The 26,816-nt window shown below is 38.1% G+C and overlaps 1 protein-coding gene across 6 annotated transcripts in view; it reads left to right on the forward strand.

Annotated features, from left to right (window-relative positions):
- Positions 1-1,946: 1,946 nt before the first annotated feature.
- Positions 1,947-26,816, forward strand: part of Dop1R2 (dopamine receptor 2) — an 85,147-nt gene continuing 60,277 nt past the window's right edge. For 3 of the 6 annotated variants that reach the window (XR_006259920.1, XM_043411361.1, XM_043411362.1), the window contains exon 1: positions 1,947-2,843. The gene's annotated coding sequence lies outside the window, so the exon portion shown is untranslated. The remainder of the gene's footprint in view (positions 2,844-26,816) is intronic. The other 3 variants (XM_043411365.1, XM_043411366.1, XM_043411367.1) reach the window with 3 other exon arrangements.

The following is a 26,816-nucleotide window of genomic DNA, read 5'->3' on the forward strand; positions in this document are numbered from 1 at the left end:
TTCTAAAAAAAAAAATTTCAACGAGAAGAACGCTCGCTGAGAGACTTCGAGCTGTGAAGATCCCGTTCTACTCCGAATGAAGTTTATTCGCGGGGAGATACATTCAATAAGTTGAGTCTGTTTCGAGCTTGCTTCAATTAAGTATTATACGCGTTCGGAGTATAACTGGGCGTTGCGTCTGCCTCGCTCCCTTCCGATGATTCTTTGAACGTTTACGAGCGCCTTGTAATGTGTCGCTTCAAATAAAAGCCTTTTGTGGATTTGCCACTTGCAACGGTGTAGGTGACCTCAAAAATTATAGTTCTGCATATTCACATAAACTTTAGCAACGCCGCTCTTTCATGTGACAGTGTTGTTTGCTTCCGAGTTTCGCATCATTCTGCCCCGTTACATACAGCATCCGCTCCATTATTCTCCCTTGTATATCTGAAGCTCCACCGATTATTATCATATTTTTGCTATGTGATGATGAACATTTTTTTTTCCCAGTTTTCAATGTCAATGTGCTCGAAACGTCTCAAAACATCGAAAAATCATATCTAGAAAAAATGTCCGGATGTGTGTGTGTGTGTGTGTGTGTGTGTGTTTTGTAGCACTGCAAAATTCAAACGCTTATAACTCGAAAATGTTTTGAGATACAGGGCTACCGTTTTGCACAGATGTTAATTTATATAAGCTCTTCATTCTCTGATAACTTTGTCAGAATTTTTAAAAAAATACGAATCCCACTCTTCAAAAAAAGAGTGTCGACGCTCTAACTTTCGAAAATTTTAAGATTTATTACTGATTTTTTTTTTTTTATAAATAGATTATTATAATAGGAAGGTTGGTATTGAATTTGGGAAATATCGGTTGAGCGGTTTAAATTTTATGATTTTTGAAATTTTACGAAAATATGAGTTTTTCGAAGAATCATCTATAACCGCTTTAATTTTTGGAAATTTTGTAAGATATTGTGTATAACTGTACTTCCTCTATACTTTCCAACAAATTTGTCGGAATTATTTAATTTAAATCGAATTAAAAGAATGATGAAAATTGAAAGTTGCAACTGTTTTTTCTAATTGCTCGTCATTCAGTTTTAGGAGCTGTATATAAGCCTAAAAAAGTAACAAATTAATTGTTTTCTCAAGCGTTTAGAGAACAATGCTGAAAGCTTCGTCTAAGAGGAAGCCAAAATGAAAAATATAGCACCTCATATTTCATCAATTCTCAACGAGTTATCAAATATTCGAGCCCTCGCTCTCGTTTTGTTTCTTCGTTTGTTTATTTTTTTTCAATTCAACATTCTTCGCATATAACAATCGCCATTTAGGTATAATTACACGTCAGAAGTCATTGATGATGCCAACGCGCCGAATACACGCGCATCGTAACCTGAACGCGCAATCGGAATTATAGATTACCGTCGATGAAAAATTCCGTTGGGCTAAGGACAGAGACAGAGAGAGAGGAGCCGGATGTTCATTAGAGTCAATTGTTAGCTAGCCGAATATCAAATGACCTGTCGATCGCGATATGCGTAGGAATGATGCGCCTAAATACTAAGGTAAATACACTATACGGAATTGTTAGTCCTCTGTTCGCGACAATGTTTTTACATCTCCGTCCTATTGACCAGCGAGGCTAATCAATGCTCAAGCTCAATGAGGGTTCACTAATTCAGCGGTGTCTGTCTCCATCTGAGCTTTCTCGTGTTTACACAGCTGATGGAGAGTGTATGACTCGATATATATGCTCACAAGGGTCCATGCTGGTGCAGATGGAACAAGGGCCAGCGAGGCGAGAGGAAAGAAAAGGGGCTTTGGCTGGACGATGTATTTTCCCTGTGGGTGAATCGTTGGAGCGCGCGCCGAAAAACGTTGTGTTTCAGAGCGCAAGCGCTCCCTGAGAAACGATGAGAGAGCTTTCGCAGCCACGCGGCCGCAGTCTCGATCTAACCGCGAAACTCCCGCCGCCGCTACCGCCGCCGCCGCTGCTGCCTCAGCCGCCGCCGTCACTGGAACGCCGCCACCACCGCCTCCTGCTCCGGAACCCAAGGGCTCACACCCGGGCGATTGTGCATTTTCTTCCCAAAAATTACAATTACAGAGTCAATCGGTTGCAGTCACTGTTCACTCCGCGTTCGCTCGGTGGTGTAACGTTCACTCAATTTTTTTTTCCCTCCCACATCGTTTCTCTTACACGATTTTTTTCAGCCTCTCATACAAAAGGAGGCTTTAATTCTTTTTTTTTTATCCTATTTTTTCACAGCGATCAACCTCGCCTCGATCATTATTTTCATCATTTTTTTCCGCATCGAGTATTATAATTCTTTGTTCATTTATTCGTTCGTCCAGCAAATCGCGGAGAATATCTAACATTCAATAATATTTGCTAATTTTGTGCAATTTGTGCAACGGCTCGAATATTTATTGCGACACTTATCCAAATTGATCTTGTTTATCGGTGATTAGTCGGTCATGTGCCGAAGACACAAGGATTATATCGTATCGACAGCGAGAGTGATTACTTGGTGTGCTGAGAATGAAGAATAATCATGCAAGTGCATCTCAAAATAAATCATGAAAAACGATCGCGCGGTATGAAATGCTGCTGGGACCTTTCATGTAATCATGGTGATGCTACGAAAATCAATCGATCGCGATTAATTGGTGGATCACTTCATTTGCTCTTCTTCCCCATGATGAAACCCGATTTTGTGGGATAATTCGACGCATATATATATATATATATATATATATATATATATGCGCACCACGTAATGCCTCTGCGAATGTGAGAATCGACGCGTACCTCTTAAGATTACCGTCATCGTTGAACCTGCTATACACGCTAAATAGGTGAGCATGTAGAGGATCCGATAATCTCGTACATCGTTCGCAAACTTCCGAATCATGTCTCGACTTGATTTTCTCTCATAAATGTCCTCGCCCCCCTCCCTCCCTCCTCATATTCCAGATAGAAATTATCATTCGATGCGAGGAGGCTATTTCGCTTGGAAAAGAAAAATATTTCAGCCTCTGCGAACCGGAAAAAGAACTAAACAAAATATAGAGAATAAAAGAGTTGATCGAAATAATTAATTGATATATTATGATCAAAGTAATCCACGCGCGGAGATGCATGGAATAGATGGATTCTTGCAATGATCTATTTCGTCCCCAAAATGGTCGCTTGCCCCTACCAAACTTACGAATAACCCTACAAATTTACGATTTACGAATTGGCAAAAACATCCTGGCGTATTCGAAAATCAGAGGCGATTCACGCGCGTTGCGTACTTTCCTTTTCAACTCCCGTTTCTTCATCAAGGCTTTGGAGAAATTCGTAGATAGCCCTTCTCCACATATTATGATATTTTCTTGTCTCGCGGTACCATATCCTGCGAATATAGCGTGAATATATCGAAGATATCGTTCTCTCAAGCGCTCTCTCTCTCTCTCTCTCGCTCGAAATAAGTAATAAATAATGTTTTAGCAGAAATCGCGATTAGTCGTTGATAATATTTGTTGATGCTCACACATACACGCACTTGTACCTGCGTGCTCACAAATAAACACGAATCGTTAATCGAGATAACACATCTTTCAACGTGAATGTATCATTGTTTTGAAAGGCACAAATAGTATATACATATATATCCATGCACACATGTTTGGAAATGAACCTCGATATAGATCTGCTATGTCTTTATCCGCCGATATTGTGGCCACTGTTGTCGTTGATGTCATACCGTTTGCAAAATCTCGTAAATACAGTACTTGAAAGCTTGACACACATTTTTATCCCCCTTCGAAGATCCGACAACCCCCGAAGTATATTTTTACGCGCGTACACATAACATCACGACTGACCCCAATTTACTTGGACGTGGTAATCTCAAGATCGTTCCCTCGAGTATAAAATATATACCCTATTGTACACAATTGAGATTTCGTCTCTCGAGGATCCTCGGTCTTTTATTCTGTTTATTTTTTTTTCTGCCATCCCACGGTCAATGCGCTATACGGCCAAAAGAAGGCGAAAAACTCGTTCATTTGACGATATTACCTCTCTAGAGCAATGACGAGTTGTCTCTTCGATTGCTTTTTCTTTTTTTTTCATTTGTCTTCTCGTTCAATGATAAAAATCATTTGTTACCCAGACAGTTTTCCAATGAAGCTGCTGGGCAAGCACAAAGAATATAGGTTACTGAAATATTTATTTCATGCTTATTATATCCCCTCAAAAAGGTGAATTTTCTTTCTATGTCCGTTAGAACGTTGTGAAATTTGATCGTTCATCATAACTCGCGGGGAATAATGTACACGACATAGAGGAATATGGGGCAAAACTGACACAGTGTCCGTTTAGTGTCTCCATATAAAGTTGAAATCCGTAGCGAAACGGACTTTTCAAAATCTGAAATATTCAAAAATTCATACACTTTTTGTTCAGACCCACACTAATTTTTTTTTTACTTGAAATTAGCCTGAATCGGTGAATTTTGAGGAAAAATGTATGCATGCCGGGGCAAAACGGATGTGTGTGCCCCCCATACATAAAATGTTAAATTTTATAAAATATTCATAAAATTTTTCTTTTCGATTCGAACCATGTTCTGACCCTACATTAACTCAATGTGTTGAATTCTCGGATGTAATGCACAAAAAATTCAAGTTTCAGAGCAAATAGACACACTACGTTCTTCTGATTCATTCTCTTTCGTGGGATCTTTTTTTTATTCATTTTTTTACAAAAATTTTGACTGCTCGCTGAACTGAATATGAAATTCGAAAAAGTAGGACCAGAAATAAATGGTCGGTCTTCAATACAATTCAAACAACAATTATATCTCAGCATAATCGACCTAATGTTGATTTGTTGCATGACTCAAAAACATGAACCAAATTCGACTCAAAATTTGGCTCATTATTCCTTCTCTCATGCGCCAAAGAATGGGGGTTCAAGTGCAGTCCCGTTTCTTTTGTTAAATGACCGAGTTGACATTCTATTCGAAAATAGTCGCTATAAACGTCTGTTTTTCGAAAAATGTCGGATATTCGATTTTCATGTCTCCGCGAGAGGCTGTGTTCGTTTTGCCGCAAAAAAATTTTTGTCACTGAATTCGCGAAACTAAGAAACTAAGAAACTAATCAATTTTGGGACTTAAACATGGTTGAAAGACCATATGCTTGACAATAAAATTTTCTTAAATCCTCAGTCAAGTGTCCATTTTTCCCCATATTCCCCTATACATAAACTACGTTTACACAGCGCTCTTATTCCGGGTTTTGTATATATGTATACAGACGGGTATATTATTTATTTACATCAATACATATGTATTTTGTATATCTATATTGATATAACTAAACTGGAATAAGAGTGCCGCGTAAACGTAGTAATAGATACATTATGCATACACTGCTAAAATATTTGGCGGTTGTTTTTCAGAGTTAAAAAGATTCGATCATCAAGCAATATGATTTTGGGCGATTTCATCGATAATATCGTCACACAAAAAAAAATGCTTAGTACCTAGAACCGAACCCATCAATCTTTACGTATTTTGGCCCGCTGAATCCGAATCCGGGGTCAGATTGGCCAATATACCTCCAAAATTTTGAGTAAATTTCAAAAAACCGCAAAAACGGCGGAAAATCGCAGATAAAAGCATGATAACAGTTGTCTTTGATCTTACCCAGGGTTTTTTTTATGTAATTTGATGCGCTGAATCTGAATCTGAGGTCAAATTGGCTGGTACATCCCCAAAATTTGGAGTAAATTTCAAAAAACCGCAAAAATGGCAGAAAATTGCTGTTAAAAGCATGATAAAAGTTGTCTTCGATCTTAATCGGGGGTGTTTTTTATGTAATTTGATGCGCTGAATTTGAATCTAGAGTCAGATTGGTTGATATATCCGAAAAATTTTGAGTAAACTGCAAAAATCGCTAAAAATGGGTCAAAAGCGTTAGCATGGGTATAGGAAGAGTTTAATTGATCTATATCGAGTATGCTCTTTTTGTATTTTGATGCGCTGAAACCGAAACTGGGCGTCTATTTAACTCGTACGTCCATGGAAGTAATATATTTTTTTTTTTTTTTATTAATTTTTTCCACTCGTATACCCTTCTCGGTTTTTACGTTCTCCCCCCTTGTCCCCATTCCACATTTTTTTTTCCCCCGCCCGTTGCGGCTGCAGCCGACTTACTCCCCACTGTATCGCATTTGCCGTGAGCGAAGGGAAACTGCAGAAAACCTTGCCGATACAGCCGGTACTTGGTTGATCCCCTCGGATGGCAGTGCGAGTACGCTCAAGCGCTCCCACCAGAGGTGCTCAAACATGCACCTCCTCTACTGTGGTACATTGCGCCAGCCAGTGCACGGCTAGAGGGCCATCACCGCACGATGAGAACCGTCCACGGGAGGCCCCCGAAGCCGTACACCGACCGCACATGCATCACAGAGAGGTGTGGCCGTGGATTTATCAAGGTGGAGTCCGAACCACCCGGGATCACAGTAGAAAACACTTGAAAATATTTTCAATTTTCATTGGTGTCTTGGCCGGGATTCGAACCCGGGACCCGCAGATTGCGGGCCCGAGTCCTTGTCCATCAGACCAACCGCTCTCTCCATGGAAGTAATAAAATATTACTTCCATGGAAAAACCTGCTAAAATTGTTCTTTACGAATTTCAAGCAGCTCAATCCGAATCCAGTAGCTAGTAGTCCCGATCATGAATACTTCGGTCGAATATCGTTAAAATAACAAAAAATAGCAAAAAAAACGTCAAAAAATAGTTTTTTTAATGTTTTACACATGCATGATTCACCTTAAACTGTACACAAAAAAAAGATCTGTATATTCTGGATGCAATAAACTAGGACCTGGGGAAAATTATATAAAAAACTTGAATATAAAACTATCGCAGGCATGATTATTCTTTGGTTTGAATTCTGCTTAATTGATTTTTTTTTCATTTTCGATAAGTAATATGAAAATAGAAATATCTTCATCGATCTTAAACCGTCCTTCTCTTGTAACGAATTCTTTTCTCTTCGAACGACCTATGCAGCGGGTTTCTCTTCCTCTTTCTCTCTTTAGCGTCCAGCAAAAATCTGCCATCATATTGATATTCCACCTTCCCTGATACCGATTCTCCATTTCGCTGATGTCTTGATGAAATCTTTCTCCTTATTCTTCACTTAGATCTCTAAGGTTTTCAGGGAAGTAGTCGAGGTGAGAGTGTAGAAAGTGCAGTTTGAGATTCATCAAGCAACCCAAGTTTCTAAAATTTTCCAACAACTCTTCAACTAAATTTTGGTAATTCTCACTTTTCTTATTTCCCAGAAATTTCTGAGAACCGTTTTTGAATCTTTGCCATGCTGCCTTTTCAGTATCGTCCGTTTTTTTAATGAAATTTTGGTCTCCAAATGAACCACGAATTTGTGGTCCATCAAATATACTCTCCTTTAATTTCGCATCAGTCATCACGGGAAAATTTGCTCCTAAATACTGGAAACAATCGCCATCTTTGTCAAGAGTAATAATATAAATAGTAGGGATTTTTTGTGAAACTCGATTGTTGACCTAAGAGCAGTGTTGCAATTTTGAGATCGCCACAAATTTGCCATTGATATGTTCCGAATATTTTATTTTCTCCAATACCATTTGTAAATTTTCGTAATTTTTTTTTCAGCTTGGTCGAGCGAGTTATTGGAATAGGAGCATATGTGTTTCCGTTGTGGAGTAGAACAGATTTGAGACTTCTTTTTGACGAATCAATGAAGAGCATCCACTCATCGTTTTTGTATATGTTTAGTTTGAATTTACCCATCAAGCCTTTCATATTTGAACAGTACACCAATGAATTCTCTTCGTCGTTTGTGAAGAATTGTTGAAACTCTTTCTCCCTGTCACGATAAAAGTAAGCTGATGTTCCTTTTGATAGCAAGTTTTTCTTTTTCAATGTTGCTGCAAAGTATTCAGCTCCATCTTTCGGCAGTCCTAAATCTCGTATGAGATCATTCAATTCTTGTTGGTTGAAGGTTTGGGGAGCTTTGCTTTCATCATCTGGGAGGTAATCATCATCTTCGAAACTTTCTGATTGATAGATCTCGTCAACATCTATGACTATCTCTTCATCAGAAAGTTCCACATTCATCGGTTGGGTAGTTCCGGTTTCATCCACGCCCACTATTTTTGCTGGTTTCTGCACTGATGAAACGTTGGCATACACAATTTTACTTTTGGAATTTTTCGTGAAACCAGTGATGTCGGTGTTACGTCCCAGTATCAAGCTGAACGCCCCTCACTTTTTCGTTTTACATCTTCAAATCGTCATCATCATTCGTCGATAAATAGTCTATATTCGATAGTATATTTAGACATAAAATATATTCCAAAGAACCCAAACCACCCCAGAACAATACATGGATCGTCGTAAACCGATACATCCTGTAAGACTCTGGACGCTCTCGCATACCCTTTTTTTTCCTTCAACTTTCCATTTTCCCAAATTCTTCGAAACGCATGTGCATCCCAGACGCCCCGCGACTCTCAGTCGCCACTAAAACTACAGTACCGGAAATAATAAACAGTCTTTATCTCCAAGTATTGGCTGCCTAACATTTTCCAAACTCACATCTGCGTTTCGAAAGTTATGTTTCTCACGAGTCCCGAAAACGCACGCTCCATATTCAAGTGGAACACGTGCAGATCTTAGAAACCCCGCTCAACACACTTTCCCTAATTCTGAGAAAATCACGCGCGACTTTTCCTTCAATCATATCTCCGGAAAAGTCTCCCTCATATTCAAATCAAATCACCAAGTCAGAACACCCACTTTACGACCTATTAACCAATCCAAACTGAAAAACCTTATAGAAAAACTCCCCTCTACAGCATCCAACCCCCAAAATGCATATCATCCTCTAACTCCGACCAAGTCAAAAAGACTCTAGTTTTAAGTGAATTAGCAGCGAACCTTCACAACATTAAGACTGAAGCCCAATCTTATAAACTTAAACTCGTCAGTCAAATCGCTAACTCGTACAAGTAATAATTTTACCAACTCTAACAGTGTAAATAAGTGTATAAGTTTATCAATAAACTCATCGGTATATTTTGTAGTAAACAAAATATTGTGACCAGCACTTATTTGAGAAGCCTTCGACACCGCTTCAGAATTGGAAAACCCTTCCAATTCGCGAGCACAACCTCAACACAAAGGTCACGTATACCTGAAGATATAACGTGTGTCCTCGGGCGCTGCACTAGTCCCAAGGAAGACTCACCGGCAGCGGTACTCAAAAGTACACCCTGCCTCTTTAAAGCGGCGACTGTGCGTTCCCATCCAATCCTCCCTCTCGGAACGTAACATCAGTCATACAAAAATAGCAATTCTCTTGACCTATCGGTGCAGACCGTATCATAGGTTTTGTGAATTTCAGGGACTCTTGCTTTCTGGACTTATTCCGTCGTGTAAACATTGTCATACACGGACCATAAACTGTATGTGGTATCCAGTTCGCATTCCAGTCTATTATTTTAATACCGAAGCTAACCTCATAAAAGGATTTTAATCATGCCTGCGATAGTTTTATATTCAAGTTTTTTATGCAATTTTCGCCAGTTTCTAGTTTATTGCATACAGAATAAACACATCTTTTTTTATGTGTACAGTTTAAGATGAATCATGCATGTGTAAAACATTCAAAAAACTATTTTTTGACGTTTTTTTGCTATTTTTTATTATTTTAATGATATTCGATTGAAGTATTCATGATCGGGACTATTGGATTCGGATTGAGCTGCTTGAAATTCGTAAAGAACAATTTTAGCAGGTTTTTTCCCTTAAAGTAATATTTTGGAGACGTACGAGTTAAATAGACGCCCAGTTTCGGTTTCAGCACATCAAAATACAAAAAGAGCGTACTCGATATAGATCAATAAAACTCTTCCTTTACCCATGCTAACGATTTTGACCCATTATTAGCAATTTTTGCAGTTTACTCAAAATTTTTCGGGTATATCAGCCAATCTGACCAATCGGATTCAGATTCAGTGCATCAAATTACATTAAAAAAAAAATCCGGGTAAGATCAAAGACAACTGTTATCATGCTTTTATCTGCGATTTTCCACCATTTTTGCAGTTTTTTGGAATTTACTAAAAATTTTGGAGGTATATTGGCCAATCTGATCCCGGATTCGGATTCAGCGGGCCAAAATACGTAGAGATTGATGGGTCCGGTTCTAGGTACTGAGGACTTTTTTTTTTGTGTGCCAGTGATAATTTATATCCGAGTATAGTTTTTAATCCCCATAAAAAACTTTTTAATAGTAAAAAAAATTACGCCAAGTATTAAAAATTGCAACCTTGTTTATAATAATATTTATTATATTTTTCCCTCTAATTATTTATTTTGTTTCTTTGGAAAAATATAATCATATATCAATTTAATCAAGCCAAGTACTAGTGATGTTTGTTTTTTATTATTTTGATTACAAATTTAGAAAAAAAACTCAAGCTTTTGAACAAAAACTTGGCGTGCATGGTTTTTCAAAATGTACCTAATTGAACAATGCACACCAGTATTCAAATTTGTACTATTTTACGTTCTTCTTGTTTTTCTTGCTTCTCCCAATCCTCTCATTGTTCAAAATAGACCGAAGTATACACCCAAGTAAACCATGTACATTGGTTTCTCGAATTTGACTATTTTACATTCTTCTTGTTGCTCTTGCTCTTTCCTATCCAAATGAGTTCGGCAAGGATGCTTTCCATTACCCTGTATCGGAGGCAAATTGAAAGAAACTTTAATTCAATTACATACATAGGTATACGTGTATACATACATCTAACCTGGTGTCTGTGATTCTTTAAATCTAAGGATTAAATAGTACGCCGATTAAAACAGGTTTATTAGTTTCTTTTTGGATATTCAAACTTCTGCTTATATTTGAAGGGAGTTTTTTTTTATCATATGATATTTGATTACTTCCGTTTTTACTATACTATATTTTGAATTTAACTTTCATTTTTCTGAATTTAACGTTCTTTTAAATGGAATAGAAAGCTCAATAAAGTCTCTGCTAGCACAGGCCTATAGGGAGTTTATTTACGGAAATTATTTTGAATACTTATTAGTTTAAAAAACCATGCACGCCAAGTTTTTGTTCAAAAGCTTGAGTTTTTTTTCTAAATTTGTAATCAAAATAATAAAAAACAAACATCACTAGTACTTGGCTTGATTTAATTGATATTATTATATATTTCCAAAGAAATAGAATAAATAATTAGAGGGAAAAATATAATGAATATTATTATAAACAAGGTTGCACTTTTTAATACTTGGCGTAATTTTTTTACTTTTAAAAAGTTTTTTATGGGGATATAATTTCTTTTTGAATTGGGCAATACAAACATAAACATATTTAACAAACATCAAGTTGTATAATACTAGACCATTGTCATTAATTCAATCAAGTTCATGGCTCAATAGGTTAATAAGAAGAATACTAGTGGGAAGTGGTCTAGATGATTAGCGTATAGTGAAAAGTTTTGAGACCGTAAGCGTAGAGGATCTTGAAAAGATAGTCATGGGGTTCCAAAGAAGACAGGTACGGATGAGGGAATATCAAGTGAGATTTTAAAAATAGGGTTTAGTGCAATTAAAGATGAATTCGTTAATATTATTAACGACTCACTAACGAAGAGCCACTGTCCAGAAAGCTGGAAAGCCTCAACGATCGTACCGATTCCAAAGATGGATAAACCAAAAAAAGCGAGTGAGTATAGGCTCATTAATATGTTGCCGATATATGAGAAGGTACTCGAACTTGTAGTAAAAAAACAGACCGAAAATTATTTAGAAGCGAACGACACCATAAAAGATCATCAGTCAGGATTCAGAAGACACTATTCGCGTGAAACAGCACTACAAACAGTTGTGGATGAATGGAAATTAGATATAAGTGAGGGTAAGATGGTAGGGGTTATTTTCATGGATTTAAAGCGAGCTTTTGAGACTATAGATAGAGAAATATTATTAGAAAAATTATATCAGTATGGAATCAGAGGAAAGGCTCTGGAATGGTACCGTTCTTATATGTAGAATAGAACTCGGCAGGTAAAGTTCAACGATGAATGGTCGAAACTGATAAATACGGCATATGGGGTGCCACAAGGGTCCGTGTTCGGACCTATGTTGTTTATTTTGTATATAAACGACATAATTGCAATATGCCCAGAAGATTGCACAATTAAAATGTTTGCAGATGATACTTTAATTTATGTGAGTGGAGAAAGTAGAGTGGAACTCGAAATGAACATGGCTATAAGTGTAGTGGAAACATGGATGAATAGAAATAAATTGAAGATGAACTCAACGAAAACAAAATATATGATTCTCAGGAGTATACAGAAAGAAGTGAGAGGGAATATTGCAGTACGATGCCTAGATGGTACCGAACTGCAACAAGTGGAAACTATGAAATACTTGGGAATAATTATTGATAATAAATTACGATTTAGTGACCACTGCGAATACATCCTGAAAAAGATTAGGAAAAAAATAAGTTTCTTAAATAGAGAAGGTCAGTACTTGTCAGCATATACTCGATGTATGGTATATAAAGCAATTATTGCCCCACATTTCGAACATTGTGCAACGCTGCTAATTGGTATGGGCGAAACTGAGTTGAATAAACTGCAGATATCGCAAAATCGGGCGATGAGAGTCATATTAGAATGCGACAGGTATACAAAGGTGGATGACATGCGACAAGTGTTACACTTCATGTCTGTAAGATAGAGGTTGAACTATAATGTGTGTATATTTATTTTCAAAGCTGTAAGAAACTTACTACCTAGACAAATAAAAAGCAAACTGCAAGTTGTTGGAATGAATACCGATAGAATCACACGGCAGACTGGTAACATTGCGATACGTTTTCGTAGAACGCGGAGTGCACAAAAAAGTTTATTTTATGAAGGGATAAAAATGTATAACGCGTTACCCGTTGATACTAAAAATTGTGAGCGACCAGTGCAATTTAAGCATATGGCGAAGGAATTCATTGTATCTACAGTAAAATAAGATATATATTTAAGAAATATGTAAAGAAATGTATTGCAAATAGCTGAGAAAGCTAATAAATATCAATCAATCTCTCTCTTTCTCTCTCTCATGTTGTAATGAGTGCCAATGACTCAACTATAGTAGAGGTGACGGATTTTGATGAATACAAGTGTTCTGCGTGTAAAAAATATATCACAACAAATGTGTTGAAGTGCAAGTCCTGTGTGAAACAATTTTTTCACCCAGGATGTAAGTTTAAGCATAAAGTGCAGAATGAACGTAAGGAAATAGTGCCATGTCCGGGATCATATGAACAAATTATTCAGAAGAAAGTGACAAAGCCAACAATGGAAAGAAAGACCAGCCGAGATAGAGCATCGCCAGTGGGAGGTAGTAGTGGTGGTACACCGTCGGCGGCAGAAGTGAAAATAGATTGGATAATCACGACTGTAAAAGAAATGAAGGACGAAATGGCATGCAAGAATGAAATTAGAAAAATTATTATAGAGATAGTTCGGGAGGAAATACAAAAGCTTAAAGAATTGATAAAACAGGAGATAGAGCACCCCGGACTACGTACAGTCAAGTTGTCAAAGATGAGAAGAAAGAAAAGAATATAATTATTAAACCGAACAAACAACCAGAAAGTGAGGCTAAAAAAAAGCAATAAAAGAAAGAGTCGATATCAAGGGTGTAACAAGATTGAAGAAAGGTAACCATGGAACGGTGATACTGGGTTATGAAACAGGAGAACAAATTGAAACATTGAGAACAACTATGCAAGACAAAAAAGCGATGCTTTCAAAGTGACAAAGTCAACATAAACGAAACCAAAGTTAAAGATTATAAATATCGATGAGGAAGAAATGAAATTGGAAGACGATCAACTCATTGAGACAATAAAAATGCAGAACGGGATTGAGTCACTCGAAGGATGCGAGATTCATATCGTTAAAAGAATTCTTAGGAAAAGAGAAGAGATACAGAGTGAGGGGAGAAGAGGGAGAGACCGAAGCAGGGAAGAAGGAACGATCATAATAGTAGTTGAACGAACACATAGTGGTTAGTGAGCAAAGAAAAAATCAATGTAGGTTGGAAAAAGTGTCGAGTTCTTAATCATGTGAATGTGAAAAGATGCTACAAGTGCTGGGGTTTTTACCATATAGCAAAGAACTGTACACGGGAAGAAAAATGTAATAAATGCGTGGGAAATCATAAGACGAATGAATGTACGGATTTAATAATTTGATGTGTGAATTGCATGTATAAAAATCAACAATACGGACTGAAAATAAACGTGGAACATGGTGCATTGGATCGGGAATGCCCCACGTAGTACATAAGAGCAATACAAGAAGAAAAAAGAAGAGCAGGCTGGATAGACTGACAATTACAGAAGGAAGAAATGTTATCGTATAAGAATGTGAAAAGTGCAATAAAAGTACGTATAAACCAAAAAATCAGCAAAATGGAAATGGTCTCAATGCTCTTGTTAAGGTCAACAGAAAGGGTAAAAATGAATTGCAACTCAGGGGAAGACAAAATTGTAATTTGCCGAGCAAAGAAAGTCAAAACAGCACGTAGAAAGACGATATAGAAGAAAAATTATTATGAGCGATAGTTTAAGAATATGATTTGGTGATGATTGTAAAGAAATTAAACATAATGAAAAAAAGGGTGTCTGAATAGTATATATATGGTAGTTTCGAATACAGTGTGACGCTGTAAATGGTATGAGTGTAAATGAGTTGAATAAACTGCAAATAGTGCAAAATCTGGTGACAAGAGTCATCAAGAGACGCGGTAGCGGCTCGACGCCAAGTATTAAAAGGAAAAACTGCAGCGCAAAAGAAAAGCCAGCGCGAGCCCTGCCGCTACTCTTATATACGCGAATATGCCAGTTTTATGACGTCAGATATACGAAGAAGGTGAATGACACACGGCCGGTGCAATACGTAACTGTTGGAAAGAATGCTAATCGAATTACATGACAGAACGGTAATACAGCGATACGTTTCAGAAAATCAATGAGAGTGTGCAGGATGAAGCTTATTTTACATATACGCAATAAAATAATCTCTCTTTCTCTTTCTCTCTCTCGCTCTCGTTCTCGTTCTCTCTCGGTTAAACACGTAATCTGATGAATAGTGGATCGGAAATAAGAGTTTTGAATTTAATTTCCATTTTTTATATCCAAACTGATATTACAACATATATAATAATACAACTAATAAAATATTGAAATGTCGACCGTTCTACAATTTGATTTGTTGATATATATTGAACCCTACTCGTTCTGTATTCGCGATTTCTCGTGGTTCTGCTGGGTCATGGCACGCGCTGATGCGGAGTTTAAGATGAGACCGATTTGTTTAGTTATAAACCTCCGGAACCCGTGGAGTCATTCTGTATGCGCGTTTTTATGTATTCGCAGTTTTTCGCATTTTTCCGCGGGGACACAATGTAGTGGACGGATTATTTGGGATGGTCAAATTAAAATTTTATGTGCCTTTATTCGGGGGCTCCGCCCCCTTTCACCCCCGCCAGGGGATCTGCCCCCTGGACCCCCGTTGCCCGCGTTGGCATTCTATATGCCTATCGTATAAATGAGTTTGCTGATCTGAACTCCAAGATTACTGCTCAGAAGGATGCGAGTTCCAATTCCAAGAATTTTTTGCTAGACCATTCGAGCTCCAATTTCGAGAATTTTTTGCTACCCGATCCGAGCTCCAATTCCAAGAATTTATCCTGATAAGCAAATTTTCACCCATGGAAAGGGAACGGAAAGTAGACATATATGTTGTTGAAGAAAATTTTCGATTCTGAAATTGCACCCCCTAATTTTCACAACTGCATTTTAACCCTTTTCCCAATGTCACACCAAACTAATTTTTTCATCATACCAAGCGCATACATCACATTATCATGTCCCACTGTTATTTTTTTCATTCGACTAATTTCCAACAAATGACGGCCACTTCAACTTAACGAGTCAGGGGAAGTCGACTAATCTCGAGTAAAGATACACGGCCGTCTTGACTCTGTAATATTTTTATTTCTTGCAAGCACAAAATAACGAATGACAAGAAATAACGGATGACAATTTTTACTCACTTATTGTTCGTTTCTCAATTTTGAGGGGATATGAAATACAAGATAATTTGGTCACACACGTTTCATAAACACTCTCACTCTCCAAACATAACGCACACATTCACCCACTCATTTTACATTGACCGTTTTCACGGTTCGGTCGGATGACAAAGTTGAATTCAGTAATTTACTTATCTCACTCGCAATGTTTCGATGATCGTTGGCTCCTTTCACCCAGGGAATCAGAAGAACTGCGACGATGTTGATATGGCGCTGGATCTATGAAGGATCGAGATGAATTTGTACTCTGGGAGGGGCCACACCCAATATCGAGTTTCGCGAACATTAATTCCTTCGTCAGACAATCCAGACTAGTAGAGTTATTCCGATGACGGTCCCGGAGCGAAAGAGGACGAGAGACCAAGATTTATCGGGCTCTCGCCGATGGAAATTAGAAAAGTGGGGAGGCAGGACAAACCATCATCTCGCTCGATCCCCGGATCTTTCCATGGGGTGCGGGAAATCCGAAAGATGAGAATCATCTTACAACTCGCTCTGCCTACAAAATTTCTTTTTAATACTTGGCGTCAAGACGCTGCCGCGTCTCTAGATAATATGAAAAGAAAAAGAAAAAGTTAATCACAACGCCCCGTGCAATTTCTGTGAAACGATGCGATTACGCTCGTTGTAAAATAAAAAATAGAAACGGGTCAAATGAACAATATGCTTCTCATTCGTTCTATAGTCGCGAAACGAACGGCAGAAGGCATGAAAGTTGCAGGCGGTCACAAATTGTTTTTTTATCACACATGCGCCGAAAGTTCATCTTTCCGAAATCGGAAGACTGAATTTTCGGTGCATGTGTGGTGAAAAATAGTATGCACTACACGGGAGTGAAATTAGACCACTTCAAACCGCGTGCTTATCACCCGAGCCGAAGGCGAGGGTGACAATTCTGCCCGGTTTGAAGTAGTCTACTTTCCTTCCGTAGGTGTGTAATATACTAATAACCATGCTGGGCATTTGGGGTGCAACATTTGCCGTGCATCCGTTTAACGTCATGCGCATGTTGTAACGGGTTCAGAATTCAATCATTTGAATCGCGTCGACGCGAACCCAAAGTTTGGTGAAAGTATCTTTCCAAAGTCAATATCAATAACAATGAGCAAGGTACGTCGCACACAAAATGAGGAATGAAATATATTTTTTTTCTGATTCGTATATGAGCGCGCAAAGACCGTGAGTCGCGGACCGCGGGCTCTTCGTGAAGAGCTCACGGATTTTTCACTTCTATTCCTCGAATATAGGAGTCGTGGCTCGATCTCTCCAAATTAGTGGTGATTCTGTTATTTGACCAATCACGCTGCCGTTCGCTATACAATCTTTTATTCTCATCTTCAGTGTGTTCTCCTACGCCTACGGCACAAAACTGCATCGCAATGATGACTCATATTATGAAATATTCGAGAGATAAAAAAAATTACTTTTGAAGGCAAACATTTTCCAAATATTCAGAACTTGACGATACTCACGGAGCTAGTGTCAAAATTGATTATTTTACCATCGAAGAGATGGTTTAAGTGACAGTTTCGCTGTGGTTCACGTTCATGCAGGCTCCTACGGATCTATATCCTAGATTTTTCGCGATATATCTACTCGCCGATTGTCAGCAGGAAGACCGAGAAAGGTATCGAACTGCCAAGACAGTTTTTTCATCTATCGATTAAAAAAAGCTGCCAAACTCCGAGGAGCGATTCTTCCGTTTCTTTTTTTTTCCTTATCGAGACCCGTTCGAGTTGTTCGCTCACCCGGAACAAGAAACACCGTTGACCCGGAAGTAGAACGTTTTTTCTTTTTTTTCTCCCACTTCCTTTGCCGCCATGCCCTATATGTAAGGTTATGAGAGCTGAAGCTTTATTCGCTGTACTCGTATACGCGAAAGCTTTTTGGAGTTCGGTGAAAGGATTTTTTTTTTTTTTAAACGGTGTGTAAGAACGAACTTCGGAAGCAACAACGACGAGGACAAAGGCAAGGCGTGCATATAGCAGGCTGTTATATACTCCATTCAGTTATACTGCGTAGCATTATCGTCGCGGTACCCAAACAAGATACGGACGTTGTGCGATTGCGATTGCGGTGAGATGAAAATATAACTATAATCGCGTATATCGAATAATCAATCGTGAATTATTTATTATTAAATAATAGACTCGCGAGATTCGAGGTGCTTGATGATCGATGACATTTTTTTTTTTTAATTATAGGAGATGACGACCATGGAACGGTCGGACTTTTGCTGATATTGTTCAGTTGGTTCATATCGGGGCATATCTGCATTGATGGTTCGTCCCAGAGCGAGATTCATAATTATGAATCTCCGAACCCAAACAAACCCAAAAAAAAATGCGCATGGGGGTAATAAATATATTACCCCCGTGCACATTTTTTTTCATTCCCCTTCAATAAGATTTATCTCTCAGGCAATAATACATTATTGCGTTTGTCATATTACTACCTAAGTTTATCATTTACCGCAAAGATCTTACAATACGCGCTAAACATTTTTTGAACCGTCTATCAAGTATAATTCTGAGGGGACTCGATGTGAAACATTGTATATAGCGCTTAATAAAATCTTTTCTCGAAATACTCTACATTCCTATAGGGATAGAGGAAGAAATTACTATTTTCGTATTGTCGATAAATCGATGCATGCGTGAGGTTTTTTTTTATACATGAAAAAAAATGTGTGCTGGGACACATAGTAGAAGTGAAACTTCAACGGGCAAGTGGAAAAACAAATCGCAACGGCCAAGTGGAAAAACGAATCGCAACGGATAAGTGGCAAAACGAATCGCAACAAAATTTCAACTTGAAGTTTTACGGGCAGATTGTTAATGTACTAGTCCAATTTGAAAACCTGCCCGTAAAACTTCAAGTTAAAATTTTGTTGCGATTCGTTTTGCCATTTATCCGTTGCGATTCGTTTTTCCATACTTATCCGTTGCCATTCGTTTTTCTACTCGTCCGTTGCGATTTGTTTTTCCACTTGTCCGTTGAAGTTTCACTTCTACTATGTGTTCCAGCACACATTTTTTTTCGCAGGTTTACTGCAAATTATGATTTGGTTAGGTTCTCTCTCGCTGCCGCTGCCACTTCTCACCACACGATATCTTGAGTACCCCCTCCACGCGGCCGTAACGCTTTTTCGTGACAGAAAAATCCTAAGACCCCCCGTCTATATAGAAGTTTCACAAAAAAAATGTTAAAAAGTAGAATCTGTATCGCAATTGTCTGGCTCGCGCGATCAATGGACATTCCAACTTGCCTCGCGCACGACGAGATAATGAATTTTCGTCGTTTTGTCGGGAGTGTCGGTGCGATGATTATCGCTATCGGAAATATACCTCACAGGGGACACGGCGAGCAGTGTGCACTCGGGCTAGAAGATATACGTTCGCACGCAGCAGGTGCTGTCCAAAGGCGAGAAGCACCAGCAAGCGTATACGATGACAGCCGTGGATAGAGATGACGAGTTTTTAAATACTCTTGTAAGCGTTTTCCGAATACCACGGTGGCAAGCGTCGATCGCGGTGTATGGAGTAGAGATATGGGCAACTTACGGATTATCGGAAAATTCATACTGATGCCCAATAACGATTTGTTCTGTATAACGACTTGTTCATCGCAATTTCGACAGCGAAGATGGTCCAATATAGTTTTTACATGAAACAGCAAATTTGACATTCCAAATAATAATAAGCAGATTCTTTCCTGCTGCTTGAATCACGGTAGACCATTCACGATGTTTTTCCAATTTTTTTTTCTTTTCGCACTGTTCGACACTCTTGTTTGCTCGTATACCGCTTCAAGGATAAGTTCAGTGTGAATCGTCCAAATTTCAAATTTTTGAAAATGATTAAAAAACTGACCTTTTTGAAATTTCAAAAAATTCTCCAACGGCTGGCTTGATCGAATCGGGCTCAAATTTTGAGGATCGTCTCCTTTTCTGATGTACTTTCAAGGAAAAAATCATTATCAAAATCGCTGACCTAAGCGCGCACACTTTTGTCGAAAAGTAATGGATCGTATATGCACGTATATGCAGATGATGCAAAAAAAATCGATATTTTTTTTCTTGGAGCATCAACGGAAATTGTTAATACATAAAAAAAGTCATTTTCCCAAAATTTCAGATTTTTAAAAAATTTTTTAGAAGGTACTCAAGCCACTTTTCGATATTTTTCTGTTTTTTTTTCTCAAAAATCGCGGAGTAAATTTTTTTTTTGTTTTCATAGCAGAAAGTGTTAATGCTCCATGGAATTATAAATCTAATAAAATTTTTTCACTTTCAGAAAATATTTAAACTACCTCGCATAATTTATTTCTTCTTTTCTGTATATTTAGCTATAAATTATAAGATTAAAAAACGTGTAGCTACAAATAACTATTCTTGTCGTTCTTCCAAAAGAAGGGGTGAAAGTATTTAGCAAAAACAATTTTTCAAAATTTTGGCGAATTAAAATACTTTACTTCAAAGTCTGGTATTTTACCGCAGAAGACGTTATAATTTGTGAATTTTCTAGTTTGCCCATTTATTATAAAATTAATAAAATATTTGACTGAAATTTATCAAAAAAGAAATGTAAGATTATGAATGCAAAATCGCAAAAAATTTTAGTTCTCAACTGTTTGTTTACAATTTGTATTTGAGTGCATACAGGAAGGCAACTTTGTACAATAGACCTATTTCGATCCTGTTAATTCAATTTTTTTTTAAATCTGCAAAAATTACAAGACCAATTTTGGAAGTTTGCTGAAAGATATTTGTGGGTTTGCCTCCGTTGGTCTCCATTTTATTCTAACAGAATTCGGTCCTATTTTACTAATTAATCAACTTAATTAATGACCAAATTACTAAATAATTTTACTAATTTCTATAACGAACGAGAAAACTTGAAAAATTCCAAATTTTATCGGTTTTTGCGGGGAAATATGAGATTTTGAAATAAAGAAGTTGAATTTGGTAAAACATAGCTTTATTTGGCACGTTGTCATTTTTGTACGATGTCCTAGAAAATTTTCCTGCATAACAATATTTATGTTTATGAAAAATACAGGAAAATCGATAAAAATCATTGTTATAACATGTAATTTTGAAAAACCATGTTTTTGCAAAGTACATTCACCTTTTCTTTTGGAAGGACGACAAAAACTGCCATCTGTAGGCACGCGTTTTTTAATCCTATAATTTATAGCTAAATATACAGAAAAAAAATAAAAAATTATGCGAGGTAGTCTTAAAATATTTTTGAGAATAATAAAATTTCATTAGATTTATGAGTCCATGGAGGACCAACATTTTCTGATATGAGAGCAAAAAAAAAATTTGCTTTGCGATTTTTGTGAAAAAAAACAGGAAAATATCGAAAAGTGGCTGAGCATTATCAAAAAATTTTTCTAAAAATCTGAAATTTTGGGAAAATGACTTTTTTTTTATCTACTAACGGTTTTCGTTGGGGCTGCAAGAAAAAAATATGTATATTATATATATATATATATATATTGTTACGTCCCGGTATAAATTGTTATTACCGTGGTCGTAAACGATGCTTCAGTTTCGGTCAGCTGGGAGAGACCGGGGATTGAAGCGATGTCGCTTGACAAGCGGATCCTTTTTGGTTATATTTTGAGTAAAACCCACTTACCTTTACGCTGATGCTTAGGATTTACGTGGATTGTGCTCGACGTCCGCAAGACGGTCCGATCCCTTGTTCTCGGGTCACCCGGTATGTAGCCGACGGCGATTAGAGAGAGATGAGTAGAGGATAACAGGTGGAACCGTTGTTCGCGGATATATTCGCGCGGGTGCAATAAAAACGGAACTCCGCGCGTTAAGTATTTAAAACAATAAAATTATATTCAAAATAATGAGTCGATGATGCGATACAATTTTGAATGGGTTTTAATATTTGTCAGTGCGACCAAAGCCGGAGAAGAACCGATCGGTTTCGTTCGCGAATGAAGACTAACCACCCTTTTGCATTTTTCTTACTGACTCCGGCTATCTTGTCCGAGTCAGTCGAAAATGCTTAGGCCGAGGTTCCCATGATCTTGGATTGATGCTTCAGCATTTTCTCATGGCAAACCGTCTCACGGCGTTCGTCGCTGCTGATTTGCGTTTTCTTATTGCTAGGTGAGACGGACCGCGAGCGGTTCGTCTCTTCGAATAATTATTCTATTAACGTAATTTACTACGTTAATTATTTATTATATTTCTATAGATTCTGTTAGGCAAAAATCAAAACGAATCTCCAGGACGTAACTATATATATATATATATATATATATATATATATATATTAGGGTGATCCAAAAAAAATCGAATATATATAGGGGAACATGGGGCAAAGTGGTCACCCACTTTTTTGGAGCATTTTTAAATTTTGGGGCAAAGTGGCGACTCACGGAATTCCGATTTCTGGGGGACAGGATCAGTGAGAATTCTATGTTTTCTGAGAAATTTATAGCTATTTGAGGCAGAGGGTGAGAATCATTTTGCGAATTACTGATAAATGTCTATTTTATTTCGATTGACAAAAATCGTATTTATAACGGACTTCATATTCATCAACATCTGCACACAAGGAGTGCGCTCATTTTAGGCATATTTCGCAGCGAATCCAGTTTTCGGAGGAATACGAATAAAGTTGATCGCAGAAAATACAAGCAACGTCCGCCGTAGACAAGAATTTTTCTTTTTTGATGATCTCTTTTTTCTTACTTACTTTTGCGCAATACGACGGACTCGTGATAATGGCGGTTTTCCCACGATTTGCCACCGATAAGAACGGGCTTTTGCCACTGGTATTGGCAAAATTTATCCAAGTATTCCAACTAATTTTTTTTTCATCCCATCGAAGGAGTATCCTTACTATGCCTCGTTTCTTTTCGGCTTATTGCAGCCTTCAATGTTCCATGCGGAAACAGTCAATTACAACGTCTATTTAACGAGAAGTGACAATTATCGATTTTCACCGCTTTTGAGGGGGTGGCCATCTTGCCCCAAAAATTTTTTTTTTCAAAATTCGAGAAATAAGAAGGTGGAATTATTTTTGGGACATAAAAATAAGTAAATGACCAATGTGCTAACCGACAAAACTCGTTAAATTCCTTAAGTGGGCCACTTTGCCCCATACTCCCCTATATTTTTTTTGATAAATCGGAGCGGCTATAAAGCCTGATTCTGCGAAAGCCGATTACATCCTCTCATGCGTACGTGCATAGGTGCTTGGTGAAAGCGATAAATCTTGACCCGAATGTCCGGCTCAAACTTTTACAAACGTATACAGGGCTGCGATACGTTTCCCGTATTTGTTCAACTGGAAATACACTGCGTTGCGCAGCACGATTTGTTCGACGCTCTAGAAAAAATTTCTGTTTTAGAGACCCTTCCTTCTCGTATACCAACATGTACCAGCCAGATTCTTTCATTACGTGGCCTAGTAAATCGGAAATGCCTCGTACATCTAACCGCGTATACATGCATTCTGTGACGTCATAAAACCGGCATATTCGCGTATATAAGAGTAGCGGCAGGGCTCGCGCTGGCTTTTCTTTTGCGCTGCAGTTTTTCCTTTTAAAACTTGGCGTCGAGCCGCTACCGCGTCTCTTGATCTTTTTCGCGCGACTTGGCATTTCATCTATGCCTATATTTATTTACCTATATATCAGCATATATTGTTTCAGTTTTTCGCATGGCCTCCAACATAGTTATATAGAGTTCCTGCGATATTTGTATCAAAATTGTTTTATCGAATCGAATATTAAAGAGTTTATATGTAAAATATGCAATGACGGGGACCGCGCGGAGATCCAAAGCCGAAATTAGTAAACACGAACCATAAAGCAGGTTTTACGTCCAGAATAGGGACGAACGTGGACAAAGTAAATTATTTGTTTTCGCTGCCACCAACCTACCTGAAGTGTAGGATTTTTCAATGCAAAATGTCAAATTGATATTTAATTGATCCGAATGAAGTGGAATCATTGAGATAATGAAATAATTAATATGAAATGTAATAACGAATAATAATAAAATAATTAAGAAAATAATTGAAGAGTGCCTATGCTGGTCCTGTACGGGCCTCGAAGTAGGTAATTGGGTCGCTCAAATAACGAATAACTGGTGGAACACAAATTACAAGAAATTAGATTTATTGATAAGTGAAATAATAAAGTGAATTAAAATGAAGTATCGCTATAAAATATAATAGCGATACGACGTCAAATAGGAGGAGAAAGTAGGTGACTATGCGACGACAATGAGAGCGAGCGCAGAGGTTTTTTATTATAATAGCATCTGATTGGAAAAAGTAAGGAAGAAAGACGAAGGCAGCGCCAAAAGAGTTAGAGGAGACCAAGGTCTCGGAGACCATCATCTCCGAAGAGAGTTTTCGAGGCATAACCCCGCTGTTAGGACGGTCCGCCTCAAATTTGGGTTATACAGCTCCCTTGGGTCACATTGTCCTTTCAACCGTTTCAGATTTAATTCCCTTGACACAATTTGGTTGTCTCCGCTTCCTCTTTATTCAATACGACCGAGACACCTCTTTCTTCGTTTATTTTCTCCGCTGCGCACCACCCTTTCTTCACCCGCGGGTAAACGCTGCAACACTGCGCATGAAATCTTCAGTTATCGAATGTTTTAACACTTAGTAACACCTTTCAATATTTTTCATGTCCAATCCAAAACTCGTTGCAAAATTGCAAAGCCGCGATCAACGACATTGATACCTAAGAATGCGCATATACATTTGACTGATAAAACATATTTCCGAAACGGACAAATGAATAAAAAATTTTTCTCGAATCCAATGGATTTCATTACGATCATCGAAGCCTTCGTTATTATGGGGGTCCTTATCTGGTGCATATATATGATGCAAAATAATGTTGAATCTGCATACTATATCAAGAGACGCGGTAGCGGCTCGATACATATACACACTTTTGCTCAGTTATTAATACGACGCGCGACTTGTTGTTCTCATGCAAGTTGTATGAGCCACTGCACGCTAAACACGCAAAAGAACAATAATAGAGGGTAATAATATATATAATAAATGCACGCATTCGTCATGCGGAAAAGCCGATCACCTCCGATACCACCGGAATTATAATTTTAAATATAGCTCCTCCCTCCACTCTCAAATGTAGGCGTGTATACATATTTATATATTTTAACCGTGCGCTGTAACCTTTTTTTCGCATCATGGATGAAATCCCTTTGAGAATTCAGCAACAAAATAAAAGTGGGAATAAGTAAATCGGACGGACGCGTTTCGGCTTCGCTAAGATAGTCATAATCGTCATTATCTTGTGCCTGTTGTGACCCTTGTACTACTGGCTCGCGAAGCGGTCAACGAGAACGCAACCGGAGCGTATAGCATCTGGTAAAAATGATCACACACTTTTTAAGGTCATAGGCGAAGGAAAACTCACACTTCGCACAATATGCTCTACGTGTACGAGGCATGCCATGCCGTGCAGCGCACCAGTGGCGCCACTAACTAGCGAGTGGACTAGGGCTCATTGCGAAGACGGCCTTGCTCAACCTCCTCGATATTTATAGTATTTTCCCCGTCAACATTTGCGTCAGGACGCGGCTGATATTTATGGCTATCTAACACGTCCACTCGCGCAACAATGCCCACAATCGTTGATAAAGGGCTTTCAACAATCGATCTCTGTATCTTTCGAAACTATATTATCTGCTCACCATTCTCACTCAGCTTTGTTTCGTATTAAATTTTTCGCATAGTTGTGCGTGCGTGCAAGATATATCAAAGCAGTACTATTGTGTTCAGTAACCGCGGACAATACAGCGGAGACGCGCACGCTTGCCCGTATAATCAAAGATAAACAAAAGTAATCACTATGCAGTGGAGTATATCAAAAGGGAATCTTTTGTAAATCGATAGAAGCTTGCCCGAGGTGCACATTGGCCGAGGTTATATCTCACGGTCGTCAAGATGCAACAGGTGCGAGACTTTCTCGTCGTGTGTTAATAAAATCATACGGCTGAACAAAAAGTTTCGACTCGGTAACCACGGAAAAGAACTGCATAAAAGTTGCACTAATTGAAAATTTTACTTATAAGTGGGTGCGTATATCAACGTCAAACGCGTTTGTTACAATTTAACTTGCTATGTTTTGCAATTGCAAATACTATTTGAGATTGATGATCGCGTTTCACAACGCGATACGAAAATTTGGAATAAGAGTTTCTTCTTTCTGCAAAGTTGGAATTTTACTATTAGCGAGCGAGGACTCATTCCCTCGCCACTGTAGAGGAGAAAGGATGTATTGTTTACATCGGACTTTTGTTTTCTTCTCAGAAGAACTAATAGGGATTCCCTGTTGAACGACGATAGATCGTGGTGTAGCGAATTCTAGCAGCACGAGTGATTATTTCAGGTTTACCGCCATTATATGAATACTTGCTGGTCCTCTTACTGATGCTGGAGTTGAATACGCTTTTAATCTCCTATTTTCAAGTTGCCTCTTTGCCTCTTGTACACGGATAACGTTAATCAATAAAAAGTAATGTCGCACGGGTACTATACCACCAACGCCGCCTCGTCAATCGCAC

The sequence above is a fragment of the Venturia canescens genome, chromosome 2 (assembly GCF_019457755.1).
Source record: "Venturia canescens isolate UGA chromosome 2, ASM1945775v1, whole genome shotgun sequence".
NCBI classification, from domain to species: Eukaryota; Metazoa; Arthropoda; class Insecta; order Hymenoptera; family Ichneumonidae; genus Venturia; species Venturia canescens.